Source organism: Oenanthe melanoleuca, chromosome 7 (assembly GCF_029582105.1).
Source record: "Oenanthe melanoleuca isolate GR-GAL-2019-014 chromosome 7, OMel1.0, whole genome shotgun sequence".
NCBI lineage: Eukaryota > Metazoa > Chordata > Aves > Passeriformes > Muscicapidae > Oenanthe > Oenanthe melanoleuca.
In genome coordinates, this window is record NC_079341.1 from 31,090,195 (window position 1) to 31,117,024 (window position 26,830).

The following is a 26,830-nucleotide window of genomic DNA, read 5'->3' on the forward strand; positions in this document are numbered from 1 at the left end:
TTCAGGTCTCACTTATGTGGTTAAGAGAAATAAAAAAACAGAGGTAAAAGTGAAATCCTGACCCTGTTAACAAGTAAATGTAGAGTGTCAGGACTTGAAGTCATTCTGACTTCTCCAAGCTATAAATGTTAAAAACCCACCATTGTCTATTTTGGAGTGGAAATGCCTCAGATTCTGTGTTCAGTAAAAACAACTTCATTGTCTCTTCATAGCTGATTAAGACACGCTCAGCTGCAGAGCAGCACAGGTACAACCAAGAGCAGAATTTGTGATCTTTGGGTTATTTGTCCAGATTCAGCCTCCAAGACAAAGTGTCACCATCTGTGAGCGAAGGTCTTGGCAGCTGTATTCCAGGTGGCCGTTTAACTTGTATTAATATAGCTTCACCCTCTGCATTGATCCCTTTGTGACAGTTTGGAGATGCCATAGAAATGGAAAGCGAGGGCACAAGGTTACTTCTCCTGCACTGGAGTCACACACATAATATGTACTGACCTCCTGGGATTTGGTGGAGTGGTTCATTAGTGTAGTGGAACTTATTCAAGACTCTAAGCTTTTTCTGCCCGGTATTTGTCTCTATAATTACACGCTTTTTTTTTTTTTTTTTTTTTCCTTCCCCTCCTTTTTTTTCCCCCTCCCCAGAAATACTTGTTTCTAGAAAGCTATAGGGCTAATGAGCCCGGAAATTTAAAAGAAGCCTTTATGTAATTGTTATGGCACATTTTATGTGCATTGCAACATCATATTCCTATAGAGAAGAAAATCTATATTTCTCCATCATACTTTAAAGACTAATTCCCTGGAGTAATCTCCATTCTTTACTAGTTTATTCTAAATAAAATTGATTTTTTCCTAAGAGATTAAAACCTACCTTGAAGATTGTGAATGGTTTTGTTGTGTAGGACTTTATTAATAGACTCCCTGCAGCCTAATTCTGTTTATACAACTTGAAAACAATAAAAAGAGTTGACAGTTTTGTCAGTTGTGTTTGCTAAAAAAAAAAAGTAAAAAAGGAAACACAGAGTCCTCCTTGCCCGATGTAGCAAGCGCCAGCGCTGTAAACAAACTTCAACGGAGCGTTTAGGAAGATGTGAGTCACGGCTCAGGGCAGAGCGGGCTGTTTGTTGGGTTTCTCTGTGAAGTGACAAGTTCTATAGGCAGGGAGGAGCCGTGGGGCTCGGTGGCGAGCAGGACACGCGGGTTTATCGCGACAGCCCCGGGGCTGAAGGGGCCCGATGGCAGCCAGAGACCCCGGGCTGGGGCACAGCGCGGGCCGGGGCCAGGCTGAGCTGGAGGGGCCGCGGGCAGCGGCTTCCTGCACACACACCGAAACTGTGCCCTCGGTGTGGGCGTGGGGGAGAGAGAGAGAGAGGGAGGGAGAGAGAGAGAGAGGGAGGGAGGGAGAGAGAGAGAGAGAGAGAGAGAGTGAGAGAGAGAGAGAGAGAGAGAGAGAGAGAGAGAGACAGAGAGAGAGAGAGGGAGGGAGAGAGAGAGAGAGAGGGAGGGAGGGAGAGAGCGAGAGAGAGAGAGGGAGGGAGGGAGAGGAAGAGAGAGACAGAGAGAGACAGAGAGAGAGAGAGAGAGACAGAGAGAGAGAGACGGAGAGAGACAGAGAGAGAGAGAGAGAGAGAAAGAGAGAGAGAAAGAAAGAAAGAAAGAAAGAAAGAAAGAAAGAAAGAAAGAAAGAAAGAAAGAAAGAAAGAAAGAAAGAAAGAAAGAAAGAAAGAAAGAAAGAAAGAAAGAAAAAGAAAGAAAGAGGTAAACTCTACACCGCCGCATAGCAAATGCAGTGTTCAACTGGTAGATAGGAGTGCAAATTTACAGTTCCTAGGCAATTGTATTCGAAGCGAGAGAAAGGAGATGACACCGGGGGTGTTAATGCGGAGACATTTAATTCTGAATGTGGTTATCTTCACAGAACTGAAGATCGCTTTGCAGGTGATCGGAGAAATTCTCCAGGTTCTAGAGTCAGACGCCTTTGTAATCTGCCTTACTTTGGGAGCTGAATGAACCGTGCCTGTCCCCCCTGGCAGAGCACAGGAGTTTCTACTACTGTAGTAAACTTTTTGTTCAAGATAATTTGGCAAAAGTGACTTGTGAGCTTGACTAAATTTCCAGCAGCTTAATTTTGGTATAGGTCAGGCTCCCTCAGAACTCAGCTGAGTTCTGCCCCCCGAATCCTGTCACCAAACCTGGTCTTAAAATTCCAATATTATATTATTTAGCAGCTTGCATTCATTTAAGATACACAATTTTACTCAAGACACGTTCTCTATTTCTTCTTCATGGCGAATTGCTTCAAATTTTGGAATTTGTGCTTAAATCTCTCAGCAAACTGCTAGCTTAGAACGGATAAGGATTGTACAAACGTTTTTCTACATGAAAAACCATCAAAACATCTTTATTAGGTTCTTCCTAAGAACTTTCACTGAGTTCTTCAGCTGACAGATGTGCTGAGTAGGAAGCACGTGTGTATTCCTACTGATTTGAGTTCAAACTGGTCTTAAATTTCATCAAATAGTGCCCTGAAACTAATGGTGGTCTTTTAATTGTGGTAAACCAGAAGTGACTTCAGAGATATCGAAGTGTGATATGCATTTAAGCAGCCCAAATCACGACAAATAATGGTCTTGTGACACAAGCACCTTGGAGGGTTCAACCCGAAATTTACATCAAGTGCAGGGAGGTTTTTATCAGAATGCTGTTGGGGTCCTGCCCGTTTCCCTTAAGCATTTTTTAAATGGTGAGGTTTTGCTTTTTATAATAAAATTGTAGGAATACAATTTATAAGGTGTCATCTATTCATTAGTAAAAGGTTTAAATTTCACTTTCTTTATAAAAACCGGGGAGATCCATCCCTAGAAAGGTAGGCAAAAGTGCATTAGGAACATAGAGCACATAGGAACATGTTACAAATGGGTGTATTGGGAGCGGGTAACTTAAAATTAAGCCTTTGTCACAGAAATGAGGAAAAAAACCAACAATCTGTTTGGCTGACAGCAGACTGGGGGTGTGAACCAGGTCAAGGAATCCCAAGCAAAGACAGAGGCTGAGAAGTATGAAACTCAAGAAAGGAAATGAGCTAAATATCAGTATTTCTGAACAATCTGGGGGTCCCAGGTTGGAAAAAAAAGTTCTCTTATCTTCCCTAAGTCAGAACTTGAACAGTTTTGAACTTGAGTCATCTTTTGTGCTTTCCACTTGATATGGGAATTATCTTCAAAGCAGTTATCTAAAGTTTTCTGTCCACATAAAAAGACCCCCAACAACTTAAAAGGAATACTAAATACAGCTGAAAGCAGTATAAATCTACTTAATGCTGAGTAAAAAAATATCCTTTTATCTATCAGTAGATCATTGATTCGGATACAGCCACATCATAGAGGGGGGGGAAGAGGAGCTCCTGAAGAAAAGATAGGAGAGAGGATAAAAAAACCCAAAACTATTTTTACCTCCAGGAATTATATTTAATTTTCTTGGTATTTTAAAATATTTTTATGTAAGACAGGATTTCCATTGAGCTAATAATAATCCAAGAAACATGCTGTCATAAATTCCTGGGATATATGTTCCTAAGGTTTCTTTTTCCACCCTCTGAAAATGCATTGAACTAATAATGAATGGGGACTCCAGGCCCATAAATAGAAATACTTCACTTCCAATCTATTTTTGAGAGAAGTTTCATGGAGTGATTTGATCCAGGTACTGTGTACAGTGACCTTGTTCTCATTCCAGTGACACTGGAGCTCATTACAGGCATTACAGGCAGCAGGATTAATTTGTGTGAGAAAGAGGAGAAAGCTGCTATTTTAAAGCAAGAATAAAATTTACATGCAAAAACCCATAAGACCCTCAGTGATATTATGCAACTTATTTGTGATGTGTTTTTCTGAAATATAATCAATGTTGTTTGAACCTGGCCTTTTTCTTGGGAAATTATTTTTGGCAATAAAGAACAGAGGTGGAAACATGTTAACATTAGCCAGCTGTGAATCTCATTAATTTAAATAATGCTGCTCTCAAAACTCATCCAACAGCAACAGCTTAGTTCAACAATTTCCTTTTCAGTCTAGTTCATTGCTATCAGCCTTTTACCCAGTTTCTTCATCACCTCATGGTGTCCATAGAGTTGTGTTGATCATTTTCTTTGTGGTTCCGTTTGAAGGCTGTTGCTGGAGTCCATACCCTGTTCACAGAATCTAAAAGAAATTGGACTGAATGTGGTGAAAAAGGTTAATTATCACTCCTACCGTGTGTGCATGTGAGCCTGATGATATGGGATAGTGGAGGTCTATATGTATATATGTATGTATATATATATAATTAAATGTTAAATTTTTGCACATGCCTTGATCAAGATTATTACAAAGGAACTTTTTCAGATTCTGAGAAAGTGCTTTAAATGAAAGTGTATATTTGATATATATGTGCTTCTTAAGTTTTTGTGAAAGGTCATTTTTTTATCTTATGAAATACGCTTTAAGAATATACATCTATGAGACAACCAAATGAAAACAAATTCTTGCTATATCCTATTCGTAGTAAAAAATGGGTAAAGAGTAATTCAAGTTACTGGTAAATGAATTTCATCTTTACTTGACCTTTGTAAAGCAATAGAATAATAATCACAGGTCTCGCTCCATGGTTATTCCGTTGTTTTTAGTCTCCTAGTGCTGTTCATACACACAGGTATGGTGCTTACAGATGCATTATCATTTCCAAATAACTGCTTCAGGCAAACCGTTGATGGAGTGCTGCCATCTCTTGGTTATGCAAATTATATGTTGCAAGATATTGGGCACTTTTCTGAGATGGAAATGCCCTCCCTCAATAGCTTTGTTATGTGAAGGGTGATGCTCAGCTCTAATATTCAACACATTTACAGACATTTTCCATTTAATATGTGCAGCAAGGTTACTAGAGATTTTTTAATGGCTTTGAGTTTGTCCTTCCTATTAAAGATGGGGAGGTTGGCTGCTGTTGTGAAAGTTTATCTTTAAGATAAAAGATAAAGGACCCCTGTTTTGTAGCTGGTGATGTCGAGGAGAGACCATGCACATGTAGCACTAATGCTTCTGGTTGTGTGTGCTTATGTAATTAACAGGTACTTATGACAAGTTGTCCTTAGTGAGAGTCAATTATCCATGACCTTACAATAACACACAAAGTAGAAAAGAACATACAGGTGATGGGACCAGACCCCTTGGAAGTGTGGGCACAGGAATGGTACCAGAGGCCATAGGGTCATCAGATTAAAGAAACAACAGCCACCCAAAATGTTAAAGTACCTTTTCTATAATGCTGAAAAGAATGTGGATTTGATCAGAACCTCAGGTGCGTTTGTCGCTATGGAGCTAGGGGGACTCAAGTCAACCCACTCATGGTATTCCACATGCAGTTGCTCACCCAGGGGCACCCATTGCCTGCTCCAAGTCCTTATAAAGCCACCACACTCTTCCTCAGAATCCATTTACTGTGGCAGTTTCTTTGGGAGAGCAGGATGACAGAGCAACATAAGACATTGTGCTTATTAAACGGTACACACTGAGCTTTAGCAACCTGAATCCTAAGGAGGGAAGCTGTGCATTCCCTCTCTATGCCAGCTCCTACATTGTATTATGCATTCTCCTCCTGGTTATTATCTTCTGTAATGCAACTTTAAACTGGTTATTTATCCTTGCATAAACATGTAGAAAATTCCACTTACTGGCAGCAGTATTTATTCAGTTGGTGATAGGCATCTTTAAATACTCAAGTTAGGTACTTCCTGGTCTGTACAGGCTCAGAACATGCCGCAGATATGTTTGGTATATCCTTTGATAATTTACAGAAATTCTGTTTGGCCGTTAATTTTCTGCCTACAAGCATCACTCCACTGTTTCAGTTGGATTCAGACATAATAATTAGGGCACAGGCTTCCAGTGATAGCCTAAAAAATGTTCCAGTCTCAGCTCCACCTACTACAACTTTCCTGGTGTCATATCCAAGGCTTTCAGTGTTGACCTCTTTTGGAACAGTTCTAGTTTTGGAAAGGTGTGAAGCATCAACTTGATTTAAGTGGCATTGAACAAATAGGCTGCATTTACACAAATACAAGTTAGAGAAGTGACTGTCACTCTGTTTTAAAATAAATGGTTGAAAATATACCTCCAACACTCTGTTCAGGGAATATGGTGTCTCTAATTAGCACAGTAAGGAAATGACACATCTGCTGTATCCTAGGGACATGATACATGCATGGGCCTGAGTAGGAAAGAAAGGAAAATACCTTCTTAATTAAGCTTTAGTTTACTTTTCCTAGTTCATCTTTCTTTGCTCAGTTGTTTATAGTAGGTGACAGCAACAGTGGGAGATGAAATAATTAAATGAGATTTTTTAAAATCCTCATTCTCTGTGTGAAAAGTGGCTGCAATCTATGAAACACCCTGATGGTTTGCATTCTCTACTGCTCTTTCAATATTCTCAAATCTCCTATGTTCCTCCTTCAGCAGAAGCTGAGATAAATAGTCTTGCTAATTGGTTGATTCAGTTTCTCTAACATCATCCTTACCGAATTCCTTGTTAAGTGAGTGGGAAAGAAATAAAGACTGCAAAACTCTTTCAATTTTCTTGCTTTGTCTGGGTGAGGATCAAATATTCATGGAGAAAATGAAACACTTTCATGAGACTTAAAATTCAGAATAAGTGGTTTTGAAACTTTTGCCTAAGGACGTGTTTTATAAAGCTTGGAAAAAATGGTCTGTCTGTTCTTACCAGCTGTAATCTGTATGTGAGAGGTGTAGTGGGGCTACATTGAAAATCCTTTTCCTTCCCTTTCCACTTCACCAACAGTGCAGCAGTTTAAAGAATGTGAAGGAATGAAGAATGTGAAGGCCTTCCAAATTCACACTTGTTATTAGAAAGGTCAGGAAACCATTTCTCCATTGTTGGTCTTGTGTATATTTGCATGGCCAGTATGGACACCGCATTTCAGCAGTGATGTGAGAAAAACAAGGTGTTACCTCCATCCCCTACCAGGACAGCCTGAAATTGCTGTTTAACTTTGGAATGCCTACATTTCAAGTTTCCTTCTGAAGTGAAAATCTCCTGCTGCGTTGCCAGCAGCTAGGGACAATGTCACTTTTCACTGTATATGTCAGAATCTTGGATGGGTTTTTTTTAGAACACTGTTTAGGTCAGAGAAGCATTTTGGAGGTAGAATAGCTATGTCTGCATTATGTGAGAATTCTGAGGCACCTACAATACTAGGACAGAAATGAGATTCCCTTCTGTGAGTAAAAATAGATAAGCTGGTGTGGCTGAACTAGAAAGGCTGCTGAAAATCTGGGAAAAAAATTTTCCTGGCCTTATTTAATATCCAGTGATATTCATGTGTTGCATGTCTATTCTGGTGAATATTTCCCATGGCCTGTAGGACAACAGTACAACCACCTGCCATGCTGCTTACATGACCTCTCAGGGGATTGTTTCTGCTCGCTTACACCCTGCCAAATGAGCTGTAGTTTTCATTCCCACTCTACTCCCTTCACTGTAATTCATGCATTTGTGAATAACATGGTTATTTCTTCTCATACTTTCCACTTTTTGTGTGAGGAGAGTTTTGTGCTTCCTGGACACATATGTAGGGACACCCCATGCAGTTTGGGAGATGCCTTACTTAAAAAAATATATTGACTAATTTAATCAGGGGTGGTAATAAGTTATGCTTGTCTTCACTTCTTCAAAAAAGAAAATCTTTGCTTTTGATTCTTCCTAGTCACAGGCAATCAGAGGGTGCCCCATGTGAGCAGTTAACTGCTGTAAGCTTTGGAGGACAGAAGCAGCTCCCTGGAGGTGACAGCAGCTATGTTCAGTTCAGAGTGTTGGTGATGATGAAGGAAATACTTCTTTCTCCAGGAGCCAAAGCTTGGAGGCTGACAGTGAGAGAGTGAATGAGCCAACTCAGCTTGCACAAGGCAGCCATCAGTGGCAGAGATGGCAGTTTACTGGGAAATGGCCATTTCATTTTCTGTGTTTGTGCTAGTAAAGGACCCTGTCAGCACACATTCACACACACAACTCTAAGTGCAGCTGTCTTTGATCGATTACACTGCAAGGAGGCTGCTTGTAATTCTTTGTTTGTTCCAGTTTATATACTAGACTGTCTCTTGGTCACCTTATTAGTCTGATCCTTGGGTGAATATTTAATACATAATCACATATTTTTAGATTTTTTTTATTTATTCCGGGCTTCTATATTAAAGCTAATTAATATTTATACTTTATTCAAATAGGGATGATTTTTTTCTTCTTTCACCTTGTATAAGATAACAATCCTTTCTCTGCTATAAAACTGGGATGTTTTCAATCACCCTTTTCTTCACTAAATGTTGGCAGCAAGTTTTACAAGCTTTTGTTTTATTTCCCACTCCTCTTAGATGCTCCTACACAGTGTATCTCAAACAATTGGCTATGAACTATCTATATTATTCTGATCCATATGTTGGTGAAATTATATCAACAATATTTACTGCACTGAAAGGCTTTGAGAGCATCCAGCAGAACAGCAGCTTGGCTGGTAATAACTTTGAAACAGAAATAGGTTGTATTTTTTATAGCTGAAGAAAAAAAGTTTAATATTGATGTCAAAAATTCATACACAGCCTTTTTTTTGTTTTTAGCATACTCAGTAAAAGAAAGGAAGCGTGTATATGGGTCAGTTTTAAGAAAATGTGCAAATAATAGAAATGTACTGACCAGTCACATTGTTCTGCCAGGTAGAAATGTCTAAACCACAGCATCATTTGGTTATGTGTTTTTGTGTTGCAGAAAGATTGTTATGTTACAAGTTTTAAGAATTTCATGGCACAATCAACTTACCAAGCTGTCCTAGAGAAACAAACTTTAGCATAAAATTCAAGTACAGTAGAGACAGTTACATTTCTGCTATAGGTGAGCAACACTGTCAAGTTCAAAAGTGAATGGGCAGTGACTCTGGTTTTACACCGCATTTCAGAAAAGAATTCTTTTATTTGCCAGTGTATGTGTGTGCTGTATTTCTACTGTCACTGTTCTTTACAAGGAAATTGTAGGCTCTTGTTCTTCATCAGGAAATTGAGAAAAAGTGCTTCCAGCTACATTATTCCATGGCAGTGAAACAGTTTAAATGGTTCAGTTTTTATGCAGGTGAGTAAAGATTTCATATCATTATGCATCTGTCCTCCTGATTCTTTGGCTATGGCTCACATGGCCTAAAACTTGAGATGACAGCATTGTTGGTGAGCATTTGGAAAGGAAGGCTGCTATGTCCTACCCTTTCCAGCGAGTTACAGAAAGTTGTCTTTCTAACTTCCAGTAGAATATCAGTACAACTTGCACAAGACAGAAGAAAGCAAAAGCCTGAGCTAAATAGCAAAATAGAACACAAAGTCAATGAAGTTTATTAATAGAACTATTTAAAAAATAATAGATTTCTAAATGCATACATGTCTTACATGTAGTGAAGGCATCTTTTGTAACAATACTTACTTCCAGCCATAGCACGGAAATTTGCCCAGGAGAAGATAGGAAAAAATGTGTTTAGAGTTCTTAAAGCAGACAAACAATTTCTGACAGACTGACTGATAAGCAGAGCAATCATTTGATGAACAGGGAAACCTGCCTTGGCATGATACTGATATGTTTTTCTTAGATAAGGTGCACCATGGGGTGTAGAATGCACGCCAAAATATACACCAAACACACACCATTCTAACAATTTTATTTTTTATAAAATACGCATCAGAATACTCACTCCATGAAGTTCTACATGAGGGCTGGAGCATCCTCCCTTTTTAAAAAAGGACACTCTTACAGCTCTTACACTGTTTGTGCATGAATAACAGTTCAGGCAGAATGAGTACACAAGTCCTAATGCAATTTGACACCCACTTGAAATTTTAAAGCTCTTTCTCTATGATGCAAAGATTAATGAGGATTTAATCAGAAACCTCTGAGAATATGGGGCATAACTGTAAAGCTACAAATGAGAGATATTCACTAACATGTTACTGAGAAGAAAATCTGCTGGATATGTTGCAGTATCAAGAGTTTTTTTCTTTATTTGTGAACAATTAATCAGGTAAATCTGTGCCCTGAAGTCAGTAACATTCTGAAGAGCAACAAAAATGTCCTCACATGAGTATGCAGTTAACAAGAAATTGTGTTTTACATTTAAATATAATTGAACTAAATAACAAGTTCCCTTCTTTAGTCAGACAACAGCAGAATGACTGGTAGACCTTTCAGTGAAGAGTGACTAGCACCCAGTCAGGAGGAATTTCTGTCTTTGCCAGCACTAATGATATTACTTTGACTATTTCAAATTATTAGGAAGTTAAATAATGTTTTAGTATTAAAAAAAAAAAAAAAAAAAAAAAAAGCTGAAACATTGTTGAGCAAAATCATTAATTTGGCTGCCGGTAGTTTGCTGCCTGTGGGTCTTCAAGGATGTAGATTGAGGACATTGTCTCACCAGAGGGGGTGTGCTCTCTGTGTGGCAGAACTCAAGGATTTCAATTCTGCAACGCTAACAATGTAACTCACCTTTCCTGAGGTGAACAGACTGCACAGGGCATTTTGACATAATTACTGCACAAAGTGGGACCTTCAAATAAAGATATAATCCCTGTTTATAAAGTGATTCATAACACCTTAAGCGAGTAGATGGCAAACCTAATTAGGCTGTTTCATAATGATCACTTTCTGCATTTGCTGTTGCTTTATGGGTCAGTGTTTGGGAGACAAAAGCAGCTGTGACCACCATGTGATCCAGAACCTCCTAAACCATGCTCAGCTCTGCTCTGTGACCCACTGCTAGTCCATGAAGTGTGTCATTGTCAGGCACCAGCAGCACCAAATTAACACTTGATAAAGCTGACTGCCAAAAAAAGGCACAGCATAGGCTCACCCAGCTGATGACTCCCTGCTTCAACATCAGTCCAAAACTTTGTCTTGGTCCAAACTTGATCCCAGCTGATCACCCAGAAACATTGCTCGCTTGTACCCCTTGTTCAGGATGTGACAGCAGAAGCTGACAAAATGAGTATATGCAGTTTAAGTAGGAAAATGTGAGATTGCAGTGCTCATTTGGAAACAGTGGGAATGGGAAGACAGGAGAAATAGTATCAGGATCCCGACCTGGGAAAACTGAGGTTGTGCCCATGCTCTTCCATGTTACAGGATGGAAATATGTCCCTGTACATGTCACACCACATACCCCACTCACAATAAGCATAGTATAATGCAGATGTGGATTAAATATGATGTTTGAGAACTATTTTTTTTTTTAATAAACTGCTTCATTAACTTCATCCATTTTAACAGGAAAGTTAAATAAGAGGGTAAGTTAAAGGGAAACAACATCCAAAGAACCCCTATTCTTACTATCATTTTTAAAAGGATTTTCTTTGACACATTTTTAATCTGCTGTAATATATTATGATGTATTACTTTTCCTATGGATCACTGGTGGATAATCTTGTACTACTGCTGATTTACATCACTGCAAGCCATGCCAGTGTTTGTGTGACAATGTAAGGCAGGAGTCATTCACTCACTTTCTGCTGGTGGAATTAAGAAAATTCATGCATATCCCTACTGTTCAGACCTTGAGAACTATTAATTGCCTTAAGATTAGGCTTAGGAACAGAGCAGAACACTTAATCTTCTAAGAGGTCTAAATCTTATTTACCATTCAGCTACAAGCTCTTTATTTAAAAAAAATCTTCAACGAGAGAAGCTTTTAATTGTAAAGATTTAACCCTTAACCAGATTCCTAGTTAGATTAAATCTGATCTAATAAGCTAATTGTTAAACAGCTGATGATGTGTGCCAAATCTCTGTGGTCATTTGCTTAAGGTGGTGCTTGTACCAAGTGCACCCAGATTTGTGCCGCTGTGTAAGGGTGGCCTCTACATGAATCTTCTTTATGTAAGTGCCATATTCCCATTCACATTGTTTTTGTGAGATGCTTTTTAGCCATAGGAGCAGGGCATCCTTTAACATAACATAACCCCTTCTCTTATACTTAGCACAGACATGGTATAATTGTATAAAGTGCTTCCTTATACCATTAGTGTCCATTGCAAACTGCCTGATCCTTCCTGCTTTGGATGTCAAGGGTACTTTCCCTTTTTAATGCTGATGTTAGGAAGATCTGGCCTGGCGTTTGATAGTTTTCTGTGACAAAATATAAGATGGCCAAGGTGGAGCTACCAGTGATGTACTGGGATCATAGGAGTTGAAACAACCTCCAGTGTATTCTAATAAAACATCTCTGCTCCAAGATCTGTAAAGTACATGTGGCATTAGGTACACCAGCCTTTTGCAGAGTTTGCTAAATAATCATGTAACACTTTGTGTCTCCTCTGGCCGCTGTCCTCTTAAAGATAGAGATGTTCTTCCATATAATTATGTTGGAAAATAACCCTAAAATTCTGAGTTTGAAGGAAAATGAGAGCTTTACCAAACACAGAAAGCAAGAGAAGTTGGTCTCATGCCTATTGACAAATCACTGACTTTCATTGCTGGCTTTGGCTACTTCTGGACCCCGTCAGTAGCCAGAGCTGTGCCACTACTGCTTTCCCCACCACTGCCAGTGTTTGAATTCACACAGAGATTCAGATCATTGCTGCAAAGGAGTGATCCTTAGTTCCAGGTGACTCAGCTTCCATGCCTGTGATCCACGCAGGTTGAGCATCAACAGGAGCAAACTGGCCCCAGATTCAGCCTTTCTGCACTGGAGCTGATTCAGCTCGTAGAATACACAGTGACAAATTACTAAATGTCCCCTGTTTTTGAGAGGCATTCAAAATCCAATGGGAGCAGATGAGACCACTGCACTCTGAAAGTGGTGCTTCCTTTTCTTCTCTGAACACTGATAATAGCAATTGACTTGAGGGTGATAGTAACCATCTCCTCTGAAAATAAACGTGAAGCATTTTCCACTCATCTTGCTGTAATAACTAAAGGAAGCAGCTTTTTCAGAGTGTGTAGAAACCAAATACAATTATTGCTTCCTTCCTAACACTGACCCAGCAGCCTACAATTGGTCCCTGAAGAATCACAGGCAGGTTGAAAGCATCAGCTGAACACACCATCCCCACAGGCGGCTCCCGGGGACACGGAGCACCAGGAGGATCGCATCCCCATGGACACGGTCACATGGACACGGAGCACAGGAACAACACTTGTTTGGGCCAGCTGCCGTTTAGATTTTTATTTCGATAAAAGATGACAACGTGTTCTCCGGTCTCTGGTTCCCCTCTCCAGAGCGGGAGGTTACAGCCCGAGAGCGGGGAGGGAGCTGAGGCGCGAGGCTTTGGGAGCCTGTCCGGCTCACAGGAGCTCTCCTGAGGCTTTCGGGATCCCTGAGCTGCCGGTGCCCCGAGCAGCCCCGCCCGGCCGGTTCGGTCAGAGAGGAGTGCGGAAAGCGAGGCCGGAGCGGCTCTGGCAGAGCGGGGAGCGGGCGCGGCGCGCCGGCCGCCGCCGGAGGGCAGCCTGGTGTATCCAAACCCCGAAACCTCCGTGGTTTAAAAATCAGCCCAGTCTCCAGAGATGAACGGCTCCACGGAAAATGCTTCCATGAAAATACCTGTTCCAAACCTTAAAGCCCGCCCGTGGTTTAGCAGACAAAGGCGCGGCCAGCGCGGGGACATTAACAGGTGCCCGTACAGCCAGCGAGCGGCTCACGGCTATCGCTCCAGGGAAAATGCAAATTTTTATTCCTTCCATTTTCCTCAGAGAAACAGGGAACTGCGGGTGAGAGGAAAGCTTTACAAACAATTTGATAGGGGAAGGTATGGATATTGGCATCTTTGGAATGGTTCAAAGTGTTCCTACTGGCTTTGGGCAGCAGGTTTATTATAGAGACCCGACTGCTTGGCTCCTGAAACAGGACATGGGTCTGCACAAGGCTGAACTTCTCAACTTTGGGGTAAAACTGTAGCGGTTCAAGGGGAGAATATGTGGAAAGCGGTTCAGGAAGGCTGTACCTTCCTAGTACCTCAGTCAATTGGGAAAAGGAGAGGGCAACAGGCGGCCGGGAGTTTGGGATAAAAGGAGGATGCGCCCACCGAGAGCTCGAGAGAGAAAATCCAGCGGGCGTGTGTGCCAGTGGACTCTCTCCCTTGATTCGAATAAAGTCTCAGGACTCCTCTGTGTCCTTTTCGGACATAAACTCTGGCGTTTGTGGATTTTCCTGGCACGGGCAGGGCTCTGTTACTGCACTGTCTGCAGGAACGGGATATGCAGACGGACGGCTGCGTCCCCCACGTGCGCACAAGTGAGGACAGGAGCTGCCACTCAAAGGCTGTGACAGAAAATCAGGTGCAATGCTAAAACTGAAAGGAATAGAGTGAAAGAAAAACTCACCACTCCCCCTCCCCAGTGTTTGGCATTACACGTTTGGCTGTAATGGCAGATACATTAACCCTAAATTACATGGAAATGTCAAAGCAAATACCCCATGAAAGCATCTAAAAGCATGTTTATTCCCTGACTCTCTATTGCCTTTGAACTGTTATCCTATGTCTGTGTAGCTATAGATGTTAGAGGGAATTTCACAAAATAGGCAGAGGAAGGTAAAAAACCACTTCAGAGTAGCAAACATTTCTTTTAAGAAAAAATTACTACCTTATAGTAGGAAAAGCTTTTATTTAGATTTTTGTGTTTGAAGCATTTCTTGATCTGACCACTGCCAGAGGAAAAAAAACAAAACCAACAAGCCATTTTTTTGAGTCTCAGGCTTTTCAATCAGCCAGTGGTGCCACCTCCATGTGTGGGTTTCAGAATTCCTCTGGTCTGGAGGATGCTGGTGCAGGTCAGAGATGGCACAGGTGCCACTTCTGCAGCTCATGCTGTACCACAGAGCTAAGAGAGGAGGGAAATCTTTTTTTGTACTGAATGAAAACAGCAGCTGGTCAAATCATCCACCTGTGAATTGCTTTAGGAGAAAACGAATCATGGGGCAAGCCCATTGAAAACAGCAAAGGAAGTTGGCTTCATTACCATTCAGGAAGGTGTCAAACGATGACCTTCTATGAAAATACTTTATGACACCCCTTATGTGTCCTTACTTACTTTGTGGAGAATTCAGATTTAAAAAGTAGCTACCCAATGTGCATGCTTTCATGGTGCCTGTAATTGGAAGACTAAAATAAAAACCTATAACGTATTCAAGGATACAATATTCAACAGGGATAGAACAGCCTATCCCTTAATATCTTTTGAGCAACTTTAGATCTGGATTAGGCTTAGGAGCAGAGCAGTAAAGTTTGAGGATGAACCAAAAGACTGGGGGTTAACATGGATGAAGTGTAATTCTCACATGGTCTTCCCACAAGACTTTGGTCATAAATGTTACAAGCCTTGTGAGGCCCAGGGTGTTCAGAATAAGGATGTACTTCTATTTATGCTGGATCTCCTATTTGAGATCCAACCTGGAACTTATATCCCAGGTATCGATTTGCATGCAAAATCCCTTAACTTTTGTTGTTATGATTTCCTAAGTTCTTCTATAATTTATCAGTAGCCATCTACACTATAACACCTCATACATTTTCCATGACGTCTAAAATGCTAAATTTCCCAGTAGTTTAAATTATTTTCTGTTCCAAGCACAGGTAAAAGATTTTTTCCTACTGTCTGCCATTAGATTCCATACAAAGCCTTGTTAACTAGATGGAGTATGTAAGTGAAGTTTGTGATTACTTCTTGTGCTGCAAGTCTTTCTGTGGTTGCAAGTGTTCTGTGGAGTTTAAATAATAAGACTCAGTCCTAAGATGTTCAGTAAACAAGATGAATTAAAAAATTTCAGTATCAAAATAGTTCAGTGTCACCACCAGACGAAGAGTAACTTCCCATGCTCACAGCTGCAGGGACTTGGCAAAGGGACTATACTTCTCATATTCTACAAGCCAACCCAAAAGCCAGATGGAAAGGCAGGAGGAGGTCTGGAAACTCCTGGATGACAAACTGCCATGTCACAAACACCCTTTGCAATGCATTTTAGAACTGAAAGGCTGGACATGGCTAAGCAGCATCAAAAGCTCCAGTCTCAAGCTAGGATTCTCTGAAGTGATCCCTTGTAGCCACTGTAGTTCCTAGCTGCAGACAGAAGTCAAGGTGATGCTTGGAGCTGAACTCATGGAAGCAAAGTCCAAGTATCATCTGAAAATATTCACTCTAATAATTGAATCTGGATGTAAAATTGCATAATTAATCTTGGATAAAGGCAAAGCCAAATAAATTGCAGCACTAGCAGGCCTTTTGATTAACAGAACAAGAGGTTCTCTCTGACAGACTGCAGGGCAAGGATCTCTCTTTGTAGTCTGTTCCCTCTCTGATGGTAGATTTGGCTAATTCTCATTGGGTCTATCCAGTCTGAAGTTTTGCGGTTCTTATTTTCTGTAGAAGGAGTAGAGATTTACGAGATACTTGGTTGTTTAATTTAGCTGGAAGATACGGACAGCTCTAGCTTAGGAGTCTTCCTGAGAAACTTTTGGAAAAAGCTGTACTCTGGACAGGGAGTTCCTACATACCCAATATGAGAATATGGCACAGCACAAAGCCTGGGAGCTGCTGGGGTGTCACCCTTAGTGCTGCACCTGTGTGACACTTCTCTCTCCTGTCTCCCATATTTCCATTCTGTTACTGATGCTGTCTCCCAGAGGCCACAGAAGCAAATCCACAGGGATCCCCGCCAGGCTCCCTCTTGCTGGACTGGAGAGGGTCAGGATCTGCACAGTGGTTGGGATTTGGAAAGCTGTGAGGAAGACACAGGCCATGCTCTTTCCCAGCCTTTTAAGGTGGGCATCTGGTATCTGTACTAAGGAAAGGGAATTTTCAGCTGGGTTAATAAATAAAATGTGAAGATCTGACACACTGTCAGCATTTGTGGGGTTCTGGCCTCCTGAGTGTCTCTCTGATCCTTTGGACTGGATATTTCCTTTGTAGCCATCAAACAGGCTTGGGCTGGGATGAAGAGAGAAATCAAGCAGCCTCTGCTTTTGCTTGCATGCAGTGCTGGAATTGGCTTAATACACTCCTTTGCTTAGGAGGAGACTTACTGCTAAGTTTAAATTCAGAAAACATACCTACCTGTAAATCCCTTCTCCTCCCAGTGGAGCTGAGAAAGCAGCAAAAGACCAGCTGAAATAAAGTTTAATTTGACAAAAATAGGGAAAATAGCTATTATTTATTCATTAGCTTAAGCGGTGAATAACAGCACAGCACTAAAAATGTGAATGACAGGAATAACACAGTGATTCCCACATAGAGCCACAAAATCTTGATGCAGGCAGAAAGACTGGTTTGATGTGACACTGATGTAGACATGTAATTCCAAACAGTTGGTGTGTATTACCTTAAATGCCATTAAAGTAATCAGTTGTGAAGGTACTACAGACTTAAATTTTCAAATATCCCTGAATGACTTGAATATAATGCTATGGATGTAAAGTGAAATCTTCCTTTAATGGATTTAAATCCATTGCACGATATTTGAAGGCTTGAAAAAGAATAATTTTCAGGATTTTGACAGACAAAATGTGAGTTCTTTTAGGCTTAGATGTAAGTATTAATGATACAGCTGAATGAATTACTTCCTTTTACTTTTCTGTGATTTATATATAAAAGAGAAATTTCACAATAAGTTTGTGTCTTCAGCCTGTATCTTTGATTTCCTAAGTAAAAACCATAAACATTATTCTAAAGACCTTTTCTGTTTTTTTTAAAATGTCATATATGTAATTATTTAACTGTAAATACAGGTTCTTAATGTCTAAAGAGGAAACCTGAAGAAAGAGATTAGCTGAAAGGAATTCCTTTTAAAAAAGTGTGGATTTGTTTAGAATGTGAGTTGTTTCAAATGCATCAGTTGAACTGATTCAGTAAGAGAGGGATTTTGGATTTGCACAGCATTACAATGTGTATCATTCTCCCCATGCTTTGTTATGCACTGCAGATTCAGTGAGACATATCCTTACTGCAGGTCCTCTGTACAGTTGTGTTTTTAGACCTGCATATAATCTCCTTCATTAAAAATATTTGTTTTGATAAATAAGAAATGCTCTTTTCCTGATCCTCACAGCACTAACGAAGCAAGCCTTCATTGATAAGCTTTATTAAATCCAGACTCTTCCTATTTTTAGAATGATACAACTGAAGAGATACATTCTTGTGTGCATTATTTTGAGGTTCACTAATTCCTTCAGTCTGAAAATATTGGTATTAATGTACAGCAAACATCCATGCATATTGCACAGTGGGTTTACAATGGGGAGAGACACACACATGAAGTAGAAAACAAACACACCAGGAATTACCTCCTGGGATTTTTTGAGAGAAAAGGCATTGATAACCAACAGAGGGTGTTTCAGCCTGATAATGAGCAGATGTAGCTGGCAATCTTTCCTACCTTGCTCTTTAAATAAATCATTATGTGAGTAAAGCCTAATTTCTGATGTGCCTTTGGTGAGTTGCATGTAGAACATGCACAGGGGAAAGTAGTCCATGCTGCACCATTCATTAGGCTTCTTTAATGGTTATTTATGTAGATGTCAGAAATGTATGGTGCTGGTGGGAATGGAATACATGAACAGCTGTAAAGGCAAAACAGTATTTTGGAAGTTGTGCTGTTCGTTCCTGCTCATTACCCTCAGGTATAGATATTGTCTGGGTGCCCATTTTGAGGACTTGATATAAAAAGATTGCAAGTGACAATCTTTTTTGGCAATGCCTTGATATTATTTTCTTCATTTGAATTTAAAGAAGATTCTTGATTTTGTCACATGTACTTGCCTCAATTATTGGTATTTCCTCACATGATGAGTCAAAGATTTGATATAATTATGTAAGTTCAAATTGTGCTGTGTTTTGTTTAATCTCCTTTTATATCTGGGGAGCTCAGAAGATCCAGGCATTGTGAAAACATTTGTCTAAGTCTTAATCTTCTTATTTGATTCACAATGCTTCATATGAAAACAGCTCAAGGACTTTCAAGAAGAACAAAAAATCGGAATGGACCATTTCAACAGTCGAATTGAAAAAGATCTGATTTTGGTTTTGTGGTTCTTTGGAAACTAAAATACTTAGATGTAGGATTTTACTGTTTTGTATTCATGTTTAATTATTCAGCCCACATTGATATAATTTAAAAAATATGGTGCAGAAAGGTTCTGAGTTTTCACTAGTGAAGCTGTTAACCTGACATGCACCGAGCAAGCTTGGAGCTTAGCAGGAATGCCAGTCCAGAAATGTGGAAAACAGTCCAAAAATGTGGTGTTTTGAGTTGGTTCTTCAAGCACTTAAGGAATTACGTGCAAAAATATCTTGTTCAACTATCCTTGTGCCTGGTGACAGACATATTTAAGTTCTCAGAGATTTTTTTCATTCTAAAGATGAAATGTTTAGAGTTCTAGTTTTGGAGTAAAAATTTTCCTTTTCTGATATTTTTTCCTTGAGAAAGGTTGCTTGTAAAATTGTGTTGCAGAGGGCTATCAGTATTTGTTTACAATTGCATTAATTGATTTATGACCAAAGCAAATTAATAAAGGTAGCATATGTGGATGGTCATTAGAAAGACATATTCCCTGACACCAAAAAGGAAGTAATGAGATGAATTTCTTATACTTGAGCAAGATCCAAGACAGTTTTAGGGAAATTGAGAAGGTCTCAGAAGATATTAATCAGAAAAATATCAATAATGCTTAAACATCAGAAAAAGCAGCATATCCTAAAAAATAGACAATATTTTATATACACTAGCAATACTTAATTGCTATTCCTAAATTCCAGTCAGGCTGAGCTTCAAAACATGGGATAAGTCAGAGATATTAAATACTATGAAAACAAGTTTAACATCCTACTAGTTTTGGCTTCTTATTCCTAAAGTGTGCATGGGAGAAAACCAAGAGATCTATGGCTTAGAAAAGCTAATTTGAAAAGAACTTCAAGCTCGTAAGAGTTAAGAAGAGACTCAGTGTCACATAGTGAGAAACCCAGACTCAGTAGAGCTTGTAAAAGTCAACTCATGAACTGTGCCATGAAATGTCCTTGGTAACATCAATAAAGATACTTTGGGTTATCTGCATGTGGACAGGAGAGAGAAGGACAAAATGGTGAATTTGTATTTCTTATCCTCTCTAGGCAACTGTGATAAAGTCAAGTCATATTTGTAGCTTCAAGCAAGACGAACAGGACTTTGATAATTCTGAATCATAGATGATTCAGAGTTTTGGACTTGTATTTATACAAGTGTTAAAACGTAAAATTCATGTGATTTTGTACTGATAGAGGGGATGTACCACATACATGCATACATGTACACACACAAGCTTAAATAGGTAAATTACTGCATTGCACCACTGCAGTTGCAATTACAGGATCTTACACCTACGTACTGCTTTCCAGCAGTGAAGAAATGTCCAAATATGAATAAACCTCCTTCTGTGCAAAGGCATTACTCTTATATTGTGCTCCTTTCCAAACTGATATAGATTGGTGTATGAAATGCACAAGCATGTTCAGTGAGAGAGTGATAGAAAATTTCCTGATATTTTTGCATCTGAAATGGATGAATTCTCTGTCAATCCGTTTTTCTTCAAAAAATATTCTGACATCAAGGCTGGATAGCATAGCAGCACAAATGCCATTATCATGTTGATTGAGGTAAAGGGCAGAAGTGTTGGTCGTGGCAATGCAGCAGAGAAGAGAAATTTCTTACAGCAAAACTAAAGCTTAAAACAATTTAAATAAAAAGCCCTGTACTATCCAGGGGGGGCAGTACTTTCACAAAATCTGGGAACTAATAGTAAAGATCAGCATAGGGAGAAAAAAATGTGATGGGAGAGAGAATAAATCAGCAAAAAAAAGAGAAAACTACCCTGGAAAAAAAACAAGTAGAGCAGAGGAGAAACATAAAAAACAAATACACTCCTTTGTTTCAGACTTAGCAAAGCTGCAGTGTGGATTGCAACTTGAAGTTAAAAACCCCTCAACCTCAAGTTGCTCGGGTCAGAAACAACCTGAACACAGCTTCAACACTTTCTTGCCAACAGGTATCATTGGTTTTATCTGGACTGCAGGGCTGCAGCCTTTTCTTCTCTGGCTTTTCAGGACCCTTTATGGTCCATACCAAAGAGCTCCATTCTGTATTTTTCTTTTTCACTTCTTGTCTCTGCTTTACACTGGCTCTGATAATTCCTTTAGCATCTGTTCATACCTACTGTGCTGCTCCAGATCTCCCTAACAAGATTCTTCTTTTGTATGATCCTGGTCTCTACATTAACCTTTCTCTTTTCTTTGCTTTTTCTTGTGTTCTGTTAGCACCTCTTATCCATAAAATGCATTTGTAGTGTCCTGCCCTGCTCTTAACACAATCCTTGTGCTGGACTTCATGTGACTTTCCTTCAGACCATTGTTTTTTTTTGGAGATTCTTGGCAAAGCACTTTACCTCCCTTTCCTTCAAGTTTCACTGCTGTAATATGGTGATAATATTGTTGACTTCCCTTGTAAAATGTTTTTAAATCTACCAGGGAAGCTCTGCATAACAAGTGAATATTATTCCTATTGAAATCAATATGCACTAAGGTGAGCAGTGGGTATCTCTTTAATGTAAGATCCTGTTTGATCTTCATCTGTCCAGCTGAGACAAAAAATGTGCATGCTGTGTATCAAGTGCAGGCTGCAGCCTGAGCTCCAGCTCAAATTTATTTATAATACACAGTGTGTACATGATTTCAAGGTTATATCATTGGCTTGAAAACCTTAAGGAGGGATTGTGAGCTGCATTTGTGGCTCCCTTCCTGCCATGGGTATGGGTACACAAGAAAGAGCGAGAGCAGGTGCGTGAACTTCCATCCTTGGTCTAATGGACGCATGGAAGCACATTGTTATGTGTATGTTAAGCTTTCTACATGTGCTAACTCAAAAATATGGTCATGGCTTTCCTTAAAATTTTCTCAAAAGTCCTTTCTCTCTATGTTGAGAATAAGCAAGAGCAATTCTCCCCAGAAGGTGAAGTTCAAAGCTGCTATTTCTGAAAACAGTTGAGAAAGAAAATGCCACATCAGTTTTGGCTCTGACATCTTGTGTCTTTCAACTTACCCTTTTGTGAAACAAACAATACAGGTAAGAAGAAAGCTGGCACACACTTATCCTGCATTAGAATGAAGGTTGTATTGAAATTATTTCAGAGAGCTTTTTGGTTTTACATGAATTATGAGTTGTAAACTTTTCTTAGTGGAAATGTCTGAAGCATTTACCTTGTGAAGCCATTATTGCCAACTTCCCATTGGTTTTTTGTGTGGAGAATAATATGATATTTCATCAGATACTGAAATACAAAATATTCTGAAAAATAAATGAAATATTGTGTGGAAAGCTGTGTTTCCATAAATAGTGATTAAGTTTTTCTGCACCTGTGAATGAATGCTAAGTGTTACACATTGGTATTGGATAGGAATTGTTGTGGTTACATAACCTCTCAAGGTAATTTTCACACCCAGATTCTAGTGTTTATAGTATGATCATAAGCTATCTGTCTATTAGTCATCTGTCAATCATTCATATATCAATGGATGTAATGATGTCTATTTTTATCTTTGCTTGTTTACTTGTTTGGGTTGCTTTTCTTAAATTTATTTAATACTGAAATTTTAACAAGAAATTGTTGTGCTCGAATCTTTTGGGGATCTTTGGTAGAACTGATCACCTATGATCCCAATGTTTCCCTTTATTTGTACCCACTTATTCCCATGTTTTGAACAGGCCTGTTGGTAGGAGTGCTTTAGAGTTTAAGACTATGCTGAATGTCTAAATTCCCACTATCCTGAGATGGTGTCATTCCATTAGGTCTTGCTTAATTTCTTCTTCAGTGCTATTTTCTTGTTTCCTTCCACAGTAAACTAATGTATAAAACTTAAAAGGTCTGCAGACACTAAGAAATGAAAAGGAGAGTGATTCATCTTGGCTGTGGACTGAACAATAGATTTCATCACTGTCACTGCTGAGCAGAGTTCCTTGTCTGCTCCTGACATGATAACAGTCAGCTGCACTACCAGCCTCCAGTGCCCCAGGAGGGAAGCTGACTGCCAGCTCTGACTGTGGATATTTTCTTTTTTTTGCAGCACCATAGAATAGAATCTAAAGCTGGGTTTATACTAGCAAACAAAGAATTTAAAACTATTTGAATATTTGCTTTTCTATTTCCAGTATAGACTTTATATAGAGATGAGAATATTTCTGGGCATTCTTAATTAGTCCATAGACTGTTTAAGGAAAGGAAAACTTGGATAGCTGCTGGTTTGGTCTGCTCAGTGTTTTGCCCTTCCCAGGCTTGATCTGTATAGCTCAACCAGAGTGAGCTGGGGCCTCTTGTTAAGGCAGAGGGGATGTTTAGGTTTCCTGCTGCCGTGTTGGTGAGTTTGACAGTGACATAATCAAGAAGCTGTGTGTGTGGTGGGTAGATGGGGTTTGGTAAGAGGACTCAGAGGGCTCAGATCTGTGCTTGCCCAGCAAGGCAGGTACTGACAAAATGACTATGCCTGCCTATGACTAATCTGCCAATCTCTGAAGTAGCCTCTTCCTACCATTTCTCCTGAGAAAGGAACATACAGTTTTCTCTCTTCTGGTGTGGATCCAGGTAAATCTGTTGTAATCTTAGAGCTTGCAGTTCTGCTTTCTCCAAGAACAATGACTGTATAATTTCTTTAAAGTGTAGTGCTCTCTCCAGTGAAAGCTCTTTGCAGGAGCCATGACACACATAGCTTGCTTTAAGGTTTTCCTTTAGTCATACCATTCCCTGAACCGGGGAAGATGCAGCTTCTCTGGGGACTCTCCTGGGATCTCTCCTCTGACCTCCATCCTCTCTTCCTATGAGATGTCTCAATTTGCTGGTGCTCAAACTCACCAACCTGCCTTTGACAAATCCATTTGTGGAAGTGGAAATGGGATCCTTGAGTGTGACTCATTTGTCTGTCATCTTCCACGTGCATCCTGGACATCTGCTCTTTTGCATTTGTCTTTGCTCTTCCTGCTACAACACAGTCACACAGGGGATTGTCACCATCTGCCCTAGTTGGTTATTTGCCACTAAATAGTGTGTAAATAACATTTTATTTGGTAAAAATAATGAAAGCATCATTTACTTTTGCAAACAAGCAGTTTATTTTATTGACAGTACCAAGATGATGGAATTTCCTAACTTTTTATACTGAACTGCTTCTTGGGAATAGGAGAAAACTTACTCTGAAGTGGAGATAAGAAAAATCATTGTCTGAACTGATACCATCTGAAGTCTAAGGATGGTAACTGCATAGACAGAGGTCTCCAGATTCATTTCTTGTACACTCAGTAGAATTAATCTAAGAGTGGCATTATTTTGGATCGGTGCAGTGTTGATGTAAGAAAACCACTGGGAAAGAAAAGAATTATTTTTATTAGTATCAGGACTGAGCAGAAAAGTACCTGAGCAGAAGATATAGAAATGTCTGTTTGCATGTGATAAGCAGTAAATCACTTTATTTGAAACACTTTCCATGTAATATATCACGATTGTCTTTGCAAGGTACTTCTTGTATGTGTGTGCTCCAGTCTCATCATGCTCTACACTGTCCAAACATAAAAAAGAGTAAAAGCCATCCTCAAACAGTTGAAAATCTAAGTGAAAGGCAAACATAAAGATAAAGCAAATAGATAAAGGGAAGAGTGGAAGATGTAGGGAGTACAAATGGTTTGAGAGAATGAGTCTTAGCCTTGTGACTAGTTCCTGCAAGAAATGTAGAGATCATGCTAGTATGGGGTTTTATGAATCATTTTGATAAAGCTGTTATCAAAGAATGAATCAAAATAGTTCCTGTTAAGGAAAACATTATCTTTGCAGTCCATTAGAATTCTTTCATTACTTGAGGACAGGAAATCTTGTAGCTACTATAGTAAATACAGTTTATGTGGATAAAGTCACTCAAAAAAATTATCTCAGTACAAGAAGGAAGTTCTCTTGCAGATTAGGGAGTTCTAAGAAGGTGAGAAATAAGGACTTGAGAGAAAGATTAATAGTTGAGCAATGTAAAGATCCATACTGGAACTTGTGAAAATTGTCTGGAAAGGAAATAAATAGTCCTTTTTTTTTTTTTTTCTTTTTGTTGCTGACAAGGTGAAATTACGTGGGCCTTGTTGACTCCAGGAGATACGAGGAATGCAGAAGGATCAAACTGTGATCGAGCAGTCAGTAATAAATGACAGGTGAGCTTCAGGGTAGACAGCTGATGGTAACTGATGCTGAAGGGACAATTGGAACTAATCATACTGCCTGATAGATTCTAAATTAGCTGTAACAACTCAGAGAAAAATACTTGGTCATTGCAGGGAACAGCATTGAGAAGGCTGCAGTTCAGTGCAGTCTAGAAAGAAATTGAGATGTTAGATTGTATTAAGACAAAACAAGTATTGTTACAAGAATTTATAGTACACCTTTGCCTGTATTAAAGGGTTCAATCTCAACATTCTATCTCAAAGAGCACATGAAATAATAGAAAAGATCCTAAAGAGAGCAACTGGAATGATGAAAAAATATCAAAACAATTGCTGGAGAAGTAAATGTCAGGATATTTGAAGACAGTGCTAAGGGGAAATTAATATGGGGAAACATAATAGATGAATGATAGTAAGGTGAATCCTCTTTTGTCTGTTTAAAATGAAGTGAAAAGGATGCTTCAATTAACTTTACCAAAGTGTAGTTAAAAGGCAGCAGACTCAAAATAATGAGCAAACTGAACTATCCAAATGTTTTCTTTCTTGACACTTTGCTGAGACAAAGATGAGCTGAGATGTTCAGAGTTGGCTGTTCCTCAGTGGCTCCTGCCCTTGGTGTGTGGCCACTCTGGGCTCCAGGGCTCTTGGTACCCCAAGGTACAGCTGGTCACCAAAGAACCACAGCTGGCCACTCCAGGAATGGTTTCTTACCCCATTTTTCAGGACCAGAACCTAAAACTGTACCTTGTACCTCTGAATGACTGGCTAAGCCCCAAATATTCTTGTGAGTGCAGTACTCTCTATACAGGTGAGGGAACAGCCCCTGATGCTGCCCAGCTTTCTGGCATCCCACACCTGAGAATTCAAACTGCTGCTCATTTCTGCCTTTCTGCCTTCAGGCCCTTAGATGTTTTATCAAGGATCCTGTCATGAGCACTTCAGCAGGTTAATTACCTTTCACCCTGCAAAGCTTCATTATCACTGCCATCTGTTTAGTGAATACTTTATCTGGACAGGCTCTGGTCTAAGTTTCTTCCATAATGTACCTTGGATATTTTGTGTAAACTTTTTAAATGGGCAGGTAGTTGACAGTAAAAGGATCAGAATACCTGGAATCTGTTATTCACTCCCTCAAACATGTCATTGCTCCAACTGCATAACTACAGCCATTGCAATAATTTCCCTTTTTATGCCTGTGTACCATTGTTTAGCCTAAAAGTGACAGATTTTTGGTAACTTAAGGATGACTCATTTTCTGAAGATCTCCTAAAATAACTCTGGAAATTTTACCCTTTAATATAAATTTTAAAACAAATAATCAGAGTAGTACTTTTGTTATTTTTCATAGATTTTCATGGGCAGAACAAGCATGCTTTTATGGGAGGTTTGAAAAATAGCATTGATAAGACAAGGACAGCAGACAGGATTGATGTGACTGAGAGATCCCTCAGCCCTCTGAAGTAACTTCTGACTAAGTTTGTCTAATTTGTCCTTTAATACTCCTGTCTGCAATTTAGACATATTAGCAGAGTGGGCAGTAAGGGTAACCTCTTGCAA